We start from the raw sequence: 11745 nt of genomic DNA, 5'->3' as shown, positions 1-11745 counted from the left end.
TGTTCTTTAATGCACTCATTTACGGAATTTAGTAACCCGTCATGCGGCAAGGAATAATACAGGTCTTCGATATCCATACTAAAAGCTGTACAATCACCAGGATTTTCCTCTCTCAAATACTGAACTAGTGCCTGAGAATTACGTAAGCAAAAGGGGTCTGAAAAAACTAGTGAAGCTAAGCAGTTCTGTAGGTAACTGGCGACACAGACCTGCCACGTCCCTTTCTCTGACACTATAGCACGAAAAGGAATTTCTTGTTTATGGGTCTTGGCCGAGAAAAACAGTTCTAAGGTGAGGGATTTAGCTTTCTTGACATTACAGACAAGCCTATCAAGATTATGTCTTGACAAGAGGTCAACCGCACGTTGCTTAACTACCGAAGGCTTGAGTTTGACTGGCTGCAAATTCTTTTCTCTGGCTGAAATCGCTTTTTCTGAAAACATGTCATCTGGCATAATTACGAAATAACCTTCGTTGTCAGATATTACTGGTCTAAGTTTATGCTCCACAACGTAATCAACTAACGGTCAGACAGGGTCAGGCGTCTTAAAATGAGCATTTGATTGTTTAATGCGGTGTATCAATCAGAGGCTAATGGAACATAAAAGGTCGTTAACTGGTGGGTCGCCTTCTAATCTTTCGCTACATTGCCGAGATTGTAACTGCACGCCAGAGTTAGATGAATGCGCGATATTGTGCAGGCATAAGAATGAAGATACGCGTCTTATGGTAGAGGCATGGCATATCTTTAATGGTGGAAGTGCGTGCGTGAATCAGCCTTCGATTACTTTACATAAGGAAGAGATTAAGTGTCTTAACAGTTATCTCTCTCGTAGACCGGCACGTGTACCCGACTGACACGTGGTGTTACCATTCCTGAGCATGCGCAGATGAGTTTTGTGTCTTCTTCTTTTTTCGCCTCAGTGCTCCCTTCAGTTGATAGGCGGCGTTCGTGTTGTCCACTTCTCTACTCTTGTGTCCTGTCTGCACGCCTCACTTCTTTTTTGCATAATGAATTCTTACCAACTAGCTCAGCTTTCTGTCGTTCTAATTTCCCTATGTTTTCCTTGGAGCCTTTGTTGGCTTCTCATGATATGGTTAATAAAAGTCTGGTTCCTCGTTTAACACCCTTTCTTCTCATTCTTATATAACGAGGGTCTGAAATCCGGCAGCAGTGATGCCTTCAGGTAGCATGTGCTTTGTTTGTTGGCTTCTCATGAAATGCATAAAAGAGTGTTTCATTAAAGAAGTAAGTGGAAGAGTGTATTTTTATGGTGAGCTTGATTACGCATATCTCTACACTGGTGTCATTCTGGAAATTAATTCCAAGTGGATGCGCCTTTCAAACTTACCAGCTACAATTCCTAAATGGCAATCTGGGCCGTAAAGCAATTAATTAAGAAGTTAATTAGTGATTTTTTGATTAGTTGAATATGTGTTTCGATTTCTTGTGAAAGTAATGTCCGCTTCTCTGAATATGGCTCCAGCTCAAAGACTAGAACTATGTTATCTGCAACAGGCAATATTAAAAAATTTCAGAAAGCTTAAAAATGATCACTCCATTTATTTGTAAGACACGAGTGTTTTTGATAAGTGTTGCGTTAGTCTCTTTATGTAGGTATGTGTAGATTCGTGAACCGCCTCATCTGGGAAAATGTCAGCTTAAATGCGTTTTTTTCGAAATGTCTTGCTTTTAAGGAACTGTGTGTCTCTGTGTGTTCTTTTACTATCTTGTGTGTCTTCCTTAACTCTTGTGTGAAACTGCGCAACTGTTTCTGATATTTGACTGTCTCAATGTTCTCGCGCTTTAAGTTTTGCTTCTCCTGCGAAAAGGAATAGCCGGCGCCATTAAACGCGCCGATCTATCCTTCAATTACATATTAATAAAAAAAGGAGGGGGGATTCACGTCTGAGAGCAACATCTGGAATGGAAAGGTAGAAGGGACGCCGGGATGAAAAGCTGTTTTTACAAACAGATTTTTTTGCCGAGTGCCCAAGTACCCGTATATACGCGAATCCTCCTGACCCCATCATAATACAGCGGTCGTGACCAGTAGCTGGAACTGCAACGTCGCGCTCAGAGCCACAATAGTGTAGTAATGTTGACATTTGGGCGAGTAGGTAAAAGTACATTATACGCTAACGTTAGCGCCACACACACTGCCGCGCATGAAACAGACACCACGAGGGCCTTTCTCACAACTAAAATTTCCCTCGACAGACACACGTATCATTATCAAGTGCACATTATCAAGTGCCAGCATTATCAAGTGCACAAGCGCCAAGTCAAATCTAGAGTGGACGACTCTGCTGTGGAAAGTGTCAGCGAAAGAAGTTAAAATAAAGGCAAAAAGCACAGACAACAAAGTACAGTTCAGTTCGCTTGTGAGCAGTTCAGCTCACTACACTGTAATGTCACTGACCGTACACGGAGAGGCATTGCAGAAGCATCTTAAATTTAAAAAAATAAATTCTGTCAATTGTCGAGACAATCAATCATTATGTCTACACAATAAAAGAACTGCCCTACCGCTATAACTAAGGTGCACATCTTCAAGGCTTGCAGCGGGCAGGTAGATGAAACTCATAATATGTCCAAAAACTGCGGTCCCCGAACAACAACGCCCCGTCTTTTAAGCTCTTTGATGCCTTGATCGAACACCAACACGTAACACAATATTTGTATCCCGAACGCGTGTTCCGATATGTAAAGGCCAAAATGCCAACATCTCCTAAACGGAGAACGTCTTTAGACGAAATGCGGATGCTGCTGCTCTCGTCCCATCAAGCGGAGATTTGCGAATGGTGCAGTCTGAGTTAATCGCTCGCTCCAGCCCCGCAAATGAACTCTGGTCGGCTGTGTCCACAATGCGTGCGTGTGGCAAGCGCCCGATCACGCAACTGCCGCGCGCCCCGTCAACAGGTACGACGGGAAGGGAAAGGGTGGAAGTCCCGATCACGATCGCTGGCCGCACTCTCTCCGCCTCGGAGCGGATTACGACCTTCGTACTCCTCTCCGCAGGGGAGAAAGGGCCCGCGCGTCCCGGTCGACTCTTCCCCGACTCGCGAGAGGGAAAATTCGATATTCCTTTGTAGGCGCTGCTGCCGGGCGCCGCCGCCGCCTCGGCCGCCAGGGCGTCGCTCGCGTCGAGGTGCCCGGCTGGCCACACCGCCATGTCCGCCTGTTGGTTAGGCCTCACCTCGCAGCAGCAGCGAGTCGCCGCGTCGGAACCCGAGCAGCGCTTGCAAAGCGATTCGGGGCGCCCGCAAGCGGCGCAGCTCCGCAGCAGGCCCGACTCGCCGCAGGCGTCGACACCACGCAGCCACGGTGAGCGAAACCCCGTCGCACTGCAGCGCGTGCAAGACGAGGGAGCGAGCCGCACGCGTGGCAAGCGATAGCCGGTGCTCGAGTGTTGCGTGCAAAAATGCTAAAGGCCAGGCACGAGGGGCGACGCGCCGTGCAAGAGAGGGGTGACGGTCCGAGCCACGACCGTCGCCCGCTTCGGAGGCCTTGATGCGTCTGTGCTCTCCTGCCTGGCTGCTTTCCTTTCGGGGGCGCTCGCACGGTGGCCGTCATGCACGCAGCGAACGCAGCGATGCCTTCTCTCGCCTTGCAAAACCCCGCACCGAGTCTGACGGCTCTGCAGGCGAGTCGGCGTGGCATTACTCCTTCCCTCGAAATTGTCATACTAGAAGCGATCAGTCAGGGGGTCAAAAGTCCGTGCCCTGAAAACTAAAGCCTAAAGCAGCGAGAAGCACACTCGCGTACGTAATGTTGCTCGTGCGGAGAATGCCCTCTGCGCGCTCAACAATTAGCCTCTCGTGCTGACACGCAGACTCCGCAAAGTACGCCTACAAAGGTAAATGAACGAACGACCAGCGCACTATAGTTGTAAAAATGCAAACACAGCGCCGTAGTCAAGAGGCGGCGCAACAGCCAAGGCGACGCCTCCTCTAGATTGTTTTTCGTGATATTTGCCAAGGTCTGCCCACCCAGTAAACGCAATGACCCGCCGCCGGACAACGTCATTTGCACGGGAGCCTCCAGCGTCTGTGCGTGCGTGCGCGCGTCCACATCTTTGTGTGCGCGTTGTCGCGCAGTGTTTATGCAGCTTGGGTCGATACTGATCCCGTTCTGGAGAAGAAGGGGGGAGCAGACTCTAAAGAAGGGGGAAAACCAGGCCGCCAGAATGTCGTCTACAGTGCGCTGCTCAATTTATAGGCGTAACTCAATAGCTGGTCGCATGGGGTTTCGTACGCCACTTCATTTCACTGAAAGCGCGTGACAGCAATTCTGCTCTTGCTGCTCGGACCTCAATGAGCTTTAGTCAGTCCGATGGAAAGGGCCATATTGTTCAAGAAATATCGAAAACAAACAGCAGGCAGTAGCTTACGCAGTAGCCTCGAATTCAAAAGGGTACCGGATAGTTTGGTACAGCGTAAATAGTATTTTACCTCGTCAAGAGCTCCAAATAAGGGGTGATGTTTCCTGTTTTTACGGACTCAAAACTTGTATCCGCATCAATTTACTTTCTTAAGCTAAAATGTTGCGCATTAATTGCCTGCATAGCTAATAGTTACTCCGTTAAGAAGCCTCTTTTCGAGGCACGTTGTCTGTTTCGACGAATAAATGAATTGTCGTCGATGTGCTGGGTTCATGCGGGTTTAGCGAGGAACTGGCATTGCAGCATTGGCTTCATCCAGAAGTCTCGATGCAGCAGGCGGATCATGCTGCCGCCGCCTATGTCACGCACAAGTTTCAAGAGCCTTTGGAGGCTGGACGTTTTCACAGTTTAAATTAATAGGTAGTCACAAAGATGATACCTTTCTATATATAAGCTTCGCGCTATGCTTTATGGACAAGAAGAACAGCTAGTGAGAAAATAAGGAAGTCACTGCAATATGTTCACAAGAAGGCTGGGGATAGATGTACTTTCAGCGCACCTTTCTATCGCATGAATATTTGAAAGCACGTACGAAGTATACGAACATTCAATAGCCAAACCCAGTATGTCATTAAAGTTTGTGTCTCTCTCTCAGTGCATCTGTTAGTCTTGTCATTGAACTCAATGAAATCGTCGTCAACGTCTTAACGTTCTTTCCTATCCCGCAGCCGTTCCGTAACAGTGCAAATTTTCTTGAGTACTACTTGTCGTTACGAGAGATCTTTAACGCACACGTCGCACTGTTCAAAAGCTTCACTTCAGCATGCAAGTAGCCTGGAGTTGTGTTCATCTGAGTACACTTTACTTTTCCGAGCCAGTGCTCGAACAAGTCCCTAAATTCTGTGGAAGTCTCACCTTCTTACGAGCAATGCGACTGGTTGCACTGGAACCATTCGCACATGCTGCCCAGTCGTGACCCTTTGTTGACATATAATTGGTCTGGATTTTGCACACGACGATCGCGTGCTTATTATCGCGAAACATGTCCTGCGATCAAGCTGCCAGTGCGACGTGATTCAGAGTAATTTTACTGACTAATTTCGATAACACAGTTTTGGCTAATACTTTGATAAATATACCAACTCACCGATGCATGGTCCATCATTATTAGAACCTTTCCAGTATGAATTCAACAGCAGAATATTTGTCAACGTCGGAAGTAAAAATTACAAATTAACAACTACATTCACAAGTAAGAACCAGATTTGTTAAGTCGCTGACTTAAAAGAACATAGCTCCTATAATATCAGATTTCACCAGTAAAGAAAGTGAGGGATTTATCTGGATGAAATTGGAAATGTTGGCAGCTCTTGTGTTGCCGGCTTTTCCACGAACAATAAATTGTACAATGGTTAAGGATTATAACACGTGTTAATACGAAAAACGTTCCGGGAATAAAACACATTTCGAAAATGTGCCTAAACAGTCAATATAGAAAACGTTTCAATAATGATAAATCACTTGAAACCTACATACTCTTCAAAGCGTGCAAGGGGGACAGCGCTAAATTGACAGAACACTTCCTTTCTTCGTCTTGCGTTCCGTCAACTTAGCGCGGTCCTCCAACTTTCGCTTCAAAGCGTGGTCTTTCTTTCCCCTTCTTTCTTCATTGTGCACTACACCACGTGCTCCTTGAGTCGTCCATTTGACACTGTCCACCACAGGGCTCTAACACCAAGCATATGACATGTCCTAATGACGTCATAACACCTAAGTTAATATAACAGAACCTGCGCCTTTCGATTTGCTACAACTGTCGCATCGCGATTCACGCAATATCAGTGCTTGATGCAGTTTCACTGTCCTCGCTCAGGTTCTTGCGCTAACTACAACAGGAGGCGTGCGGACGAGTTCATGGACAACAGGCACTCCTATGGAACGCAACCGTTTCGTAACGCAATTGCCGAGCCAATCCGCTTACTTAGCAATTACGGGGACCAGCACGCTTTCGAGCCATCCATGCTGGTTTCGTTTCATCCCCTGGCCTCCTCATTATTTATCCGTAGCAGTTACAAGTGTTCTATCGTGTCATCACGGAGTAGGGTAACTTGAGGCCTAGGAAGCTGTACTTCAGGATTCATGTACATATGCGGTCGTACAGCCACTGTTGGCCCTAAGATGTGCTCTCGAGGACGCAACAACAGGGGGGAGAGAGTAAACTTTATCCAGAGCAGCATGCACGCTAGCGAAGCGAGAGTGGGTAGCTCCTCCGCTCTGTAATGGACGGTCCCCTCACTCAAGGAGCCCAGCGGCCTTCTCGCTCGCTTCGAGCTGGTCCGTTCAGTCGGAGCTGGCAGCCCTGCCTCCCATTGCCGAGTGGTGGGATGTCTGCTTGCGCATGCCCATACCTTTGGTGGAGCTTTGCGCATTCGCCAAAGTGTGGACATTTATACAAATACAGCGCAGGGTGTATATATCCACACTCAAACACATATCCACACTCAAATGTGGATATGTGTTTGGAGTTTTCACCATACTGCAGCTTCCTCTCGCGTGAGAGCATTATTAGGCATATACTGTTGTAGGATGTGTGTGTGTGTGTGTGTGTGTGTGTGTGTGTGTGTGTGTGTGTGTGTGTGTGTGTGTGTGTGTGTGTGTGTGTGTGTGTGTGTGTGTGTGTGTGTGTGTGCCAACGAAAGTATACCTCGTTTTCCAGTCAAAACTCGTTGAGCTATTCTTTTACGACTTCAACAGAGGTAAATGCTTTTTTAAAATACATTATTCGGAACCATAACGCGAAGCAGGAAACACAACGGGAAATAACGCCTCAATGCGTGTCTGAGTGAAAGCTCCAGCTGGGCGCCATGTGCGGCAGGAGCAGAAAGCGAGGAAGTATTGCCCGCCGTGTACTGCATGCGTTCCTCCCGCGACTCTGTCTAGCCTGTTCTGGAGCAACACTTGGCGATACCGCTCATATCCTGGTCTTCGTTATTTTTCCTTTGGATTTACGCAAACACGAGCACGGGACAAATCGGCCGATCATCTGCGCTTGCGACGTTCCATTTCTTCTCCACAGCTTGTTTGACTGAACGATTCTCAAGCCTTTCCCATTGCGAAGTAAGAAATATGTAGATCCAACGCCCATGTTGTAATCTGTGTCAAGTGAAGCTTTAGCGAAGCAGTTAAGTAAATGCATAAGGGCGATGCGTACAGTGTTGTTTTGCTGTCATATTATGCAACGTGTAGTCTCATGCAACATTTATGCTAATCCACTACACATGACGCAATCTTATTGTATTGCAATTTTTGCTTATGCACTGAATCGTTCGCAAGCTATGCCGAAGTACTCGTAAATTACAAATCAGGTAGATGCAGAGTGTTAAATCTATACGCAGCGATGTCACAAGGACGAAGTAATGCATGATGCCTGTTGAAGGATGAATGGTGATGACATGTATACGCACAGAAAAGTACGACACGTATCAAGCAGAGCGTCAACTTTATTTTCAAATCATTAAGATTTGAGTCCGGCGTCCTTTTAGTGGGTCAGGGCACCCGCCGCGGACGCGGTTCCGAGACCTTGTCTCCAAACGGCTTCCTCGGCTCGCTAGACGGCCCAGAGTCGTGCTGTTAGGTTCGAGCTGAGCAGTGCGGTCTTCCAGCACGAGCGGAGGCTGGCGGTGGAAGAGACGGAGGGTTCGGCACTGCCCGACTTGTTTGTTAAGTGCTGACATTCCCATAACATGTGATTAAGTGTATTAACCTCGCCACACGATGTGCTTCTGTTTGTAGTGTACGTGTCTGGATACATGACGTGCATAAGCCTGGGGTTTCAGTATGAATCCGTTTGTAATTTTCTGAAGTGTACTGTTTGCGTCCTGTCTATCTAGCGTGAGGGAATGGGTATACGCGTCTTTGTAACTGGTAGTGTGTCGTGATGTCGTGGAACCTGGTCATACGGTCCTCCCACGGCCAGACCTTTGCAGTACCCCGCGGGGGCTCTTCCTCCGATGATGTTCGGTGAGTGAGGCCTCGAGCAACGCGGCGAGCCTCTTCATTGGGGGTGCTCAGTCCAGTGTGCGCCGAGATCTATAGCAAATGCCTTCGGTTATCGAAGTCGGCCTCCCCCTGGTGTATGGGATGTTGCTGGAGTATGTGATACGTCTCTTGCAAGATCCGCCCATTTGCAAAATTGCGAATTGCCGTTTGCGAATCGCAGATCACGCATGTCGCTTTGGTTTGTGTGAGAGCCAGTGCTATGGCCGCTTACTCTGCCGCTTCAGCATGTGCCGTGTTCACGGTGACGCTCGTGAGGTGGTTGCCTCGGTGGCTAGTAACTGGCGCCACGAAACTCTTCCTGTCTCGATAACGGGCTGCGTCGGTGAAGACCGCCTCCTTGTTGTTGGAGTAACATTGGTTGATGTGTTGTGCCCTGGCTTTACGTCTCCCCGTGTGGTGTTGGGGGTGCATGTTGCGAGGCAATGGGGGTACGTATAGCTGCTCGCCCCGTATGGTTCTTGGAATTTCTACTTTGATGCCGTGCTGCGTGTGGTATGTGATGCCGAGCTTTTCGAGCACGTGTCTGCCCGGGCGGGTCTTGGATAGGCGCTCGAGTTGGGACACTTGTTGCGCCTGCACGAGTTCCTCGAGCGTATTGTGCAAGCCAAGTTCTAAGAACTTCGTGGTGCTGACTCCAGGCGCAAGTCCCAACGCACATTTGTACGCCTAGCGTATGAGCGCATTGAGAAGCTTGTTTCTTTCCGCAACCGTCCAGTTGTGAAACGCTGCCGTGTACTTTATTTGAGAAATGACGAAGGCTTGTATGAGTCGTATGACGCTGCCTTCGCGCATGCCCGCATGTTTGTTGGTGATGCATCGAATGAGCTGCATCGTGCTGGTGGCCTTTGCCGTTATCTTGCGAAGTGCTTCGCCATTGCCGCCCTTGTGTTCGATCATCATTCCTAATACCCGGATATTATCTACCATCGAGATGGATAGGCCGTTTGATACCGTTAATTGTATCTCTTCCTTTTCCGGGCGGCTGTAGCCTTTAGGTGGGCGCCCCTTTCTGACCGGTCTATATAGCAGCAGTTCAGATTTTTCGTCCGAGCAGGCAAGTCCCGTGCCCACGAGGTAGTTTTCCACGCATGGGATGGCCTGCTGTAAACGTTGCTCGATCGCTCCGTCACTGCCCGTTGTCGTCCAGATCGTAATATCATCCGCGTATAGCGTGTGATGCAGTCCTTCGATTTGAAACAATCGGTCGGGCAACCCCAGCAGGACGAGGTTGAAGAGCATCGGCGAGATCACCGAGCCCTGTGGGGTGCTCGAGCTCCCGATGTTGATTTGATCTGACTCTAGTTGTCCCAGTCGCATGCGAGCGGTTTTTCCCGTGAGGAAGTCTCGGACGTTGTACGTTCGCAGTCCGAGATTTAGCTTGTCTATTTGTCGCAATATGGCATCGTGGCGAACGTTATCGAAGGCCTTCTTCAGGTACAGCCCGAGGATGGCTTTCGTCGAGCAACATTTACAGATTCTGTACATCTTGTCTCACAGGGGGAAATATTAATTCTGGAGGATTGGCCAAGAACGGACGCTCCCCCAGTAACACATACCGAATGGCTAAATCAAAGAAAATAGACTAAATAAAAAAATTCCGTTAAACATAGAGAGAGAGAGAGAGAGAGAGAACCAGACTGAGTCCAGTTTGCTACCCTACACGTGGGCAGGGGAAGAGAGAGACTCTATACCGCACTTTCACATACACTAAGTTGGGTGTAAGATGTCTATAGTCGGGCACTTAAGTCTGTTGCCTTCAGGTAGTGAAGAAGCGCTCGAACTGCTTTCTGGGCGCCGTAAAACATACTTCGCCATGCCATCAATAGATATATTTGCGTTTGAGCCGACATTATATGTTCAGGTTATTTTTCATTTTTTTTTTTTTTGTAACGCACAACACAGGCGCGCATACTTGTTCAGCATACAAGGGTTTATCAGCCAGATCACTGGTGCTTTCATTCGGCGCACACACAACCCTTGTATGTATGTCCACAAATATATTCCCCGAGATAGCGACCGACCTAACAGAAGCCAGGCAGCCGCGCCAAACCCTCGAAAGTAGTCAAAGAAAGTTTCGATTGAAAACTTCGCATCTTTCATTTTATCAAGGCCACCGCAATCGTACCACGTTCTTCCTTTGCCACATGTATAAACGCGTCTGGATGTCATTTTGGTACGCATTACATCCTTCTCCGCCGCTGTGGCTCAGCAACTGTGTGGGTTAGATTCCCTGCACGTCGACCACATTCCGACGGGGTGGAATGTCGCTCGTGTACCGTGCTTTAGGTGCACGTTTAAGATCCTGGCCGCCTATAGTGTAAAACCATTTATTCCAATCTCGTGACATCAAGTTTACGTAGTCGCTGACGTAAGCGTAGGCAGAGATATGCAAGATGTCTTTAATAGTCAAATGAAATGCTCTCCTTGTATACGCAACGTCCCTTTTGTTTGGCTTTAAGGGGGTCCTGAACCACCACTCGGGCTTGGTGAAAAAACTCAGTCCGCGGATAGCATACGATGCTGTGAACATCTCAGCCAAGTTCTGCAGTCATGTGCGGCGTATGGAGTTCGCAGGCGTAGCACGAAGTCACTTTTCTCCCAAACCCTCTCTTCTCAAGAGAGCGCTTTATTTCCTAATATAGCAAATTCCCATACGCGGCTGCAATTGGCAAATATTTGACATCAATTATTAAGGTTGTATGGATTAGTGCGCTTCTTCATACTGTTAGTGCATATATTTATTGGCGTAGTTTAATAAACAGGATGAAGTAAGCAAAAATGTGCTTTGGAATTTCGGTAATGATTACGTGCTTCCGGAAGAAGCCGACTATCGTCCGGTCACGCTCGGCAGGGGCAGCCGGCGGAGGAATTAAACTTTGGCAGCCCTGCTTATCGTCGTAGCCCTCGGGTCTCGCTAATGTCTGCTAGTTTTGAACGCTCAACTAACCTCAAACCATGCGAAACTTGAGGTCAGCTTACCACTCGCACGCTTTCCAGCGCGCGCTCACTCCTGGTCGCTGCTGGTTAGACGCCTTGGCATACTTCGCTTCGCATTGAGCTACTGATAGAGCATCGAAATGCCCAAGTTGGGTATAGCTACTTTCCGTCTGTCAAGCTGGTGCAGGACAAATCCGGTCCGCACCACGTAGCACGGCAACACTGGAGCATATGAGCGCGAGCGCGCACTCAAGCCCTGTCGTGCACAACGCAAATGCTGTGCATACGCATTGCAGTTGCGTGAAGCTACGGTCTGCTGCGTCGATACCGCGGCCGCCGCGGGGTTCCGCGACGAGTCCGCTGG

The 11745-nt window shown here is 48.4% G+C and overlaps 1 protein-coding gene across 1 annotated transcript in view; it reads left to right on the top strand.

Moving 5' to 3' along the window:
• Positions 1-3175: 3175 nt before the first annotated feature.
• The window catches only part of LOC142565866 (uncharacterized), a 96295-nt gene continuing 87725 nt past the window's right edge, over positions 3176-11745 (top strand). The window contains exon 1 of the mRNA XM_075676425.1: positions 3176-3328. The gene's annotated coding sequence lies outside the window, so the exon portion shown is untranslated. The remainder of the gene's footprint in view (positions 3329-11745) is intronic.

The sequence above is a fragment of the Dermacentor variabilis genome, unplaced genomic scaffold (assembly GCF_050947875.1).
Source record: "Dermacentor variabilis isolate Ectoservices unplaced genomic scaffold, ASM5094787v1 scaffold_12, whole genome shotgun sequence".
Lineage (NCBI taxonomy): Eukaryota > Metazoa > Arthropoda > Arachnida > Ixodida > Ixodidae > Dermacentor > Dermacentor variabilis.
Note: the sequence above shows the minus strand (reverse complement) of the source record. Positions and strands in the feature narration are given on the sequence as shown.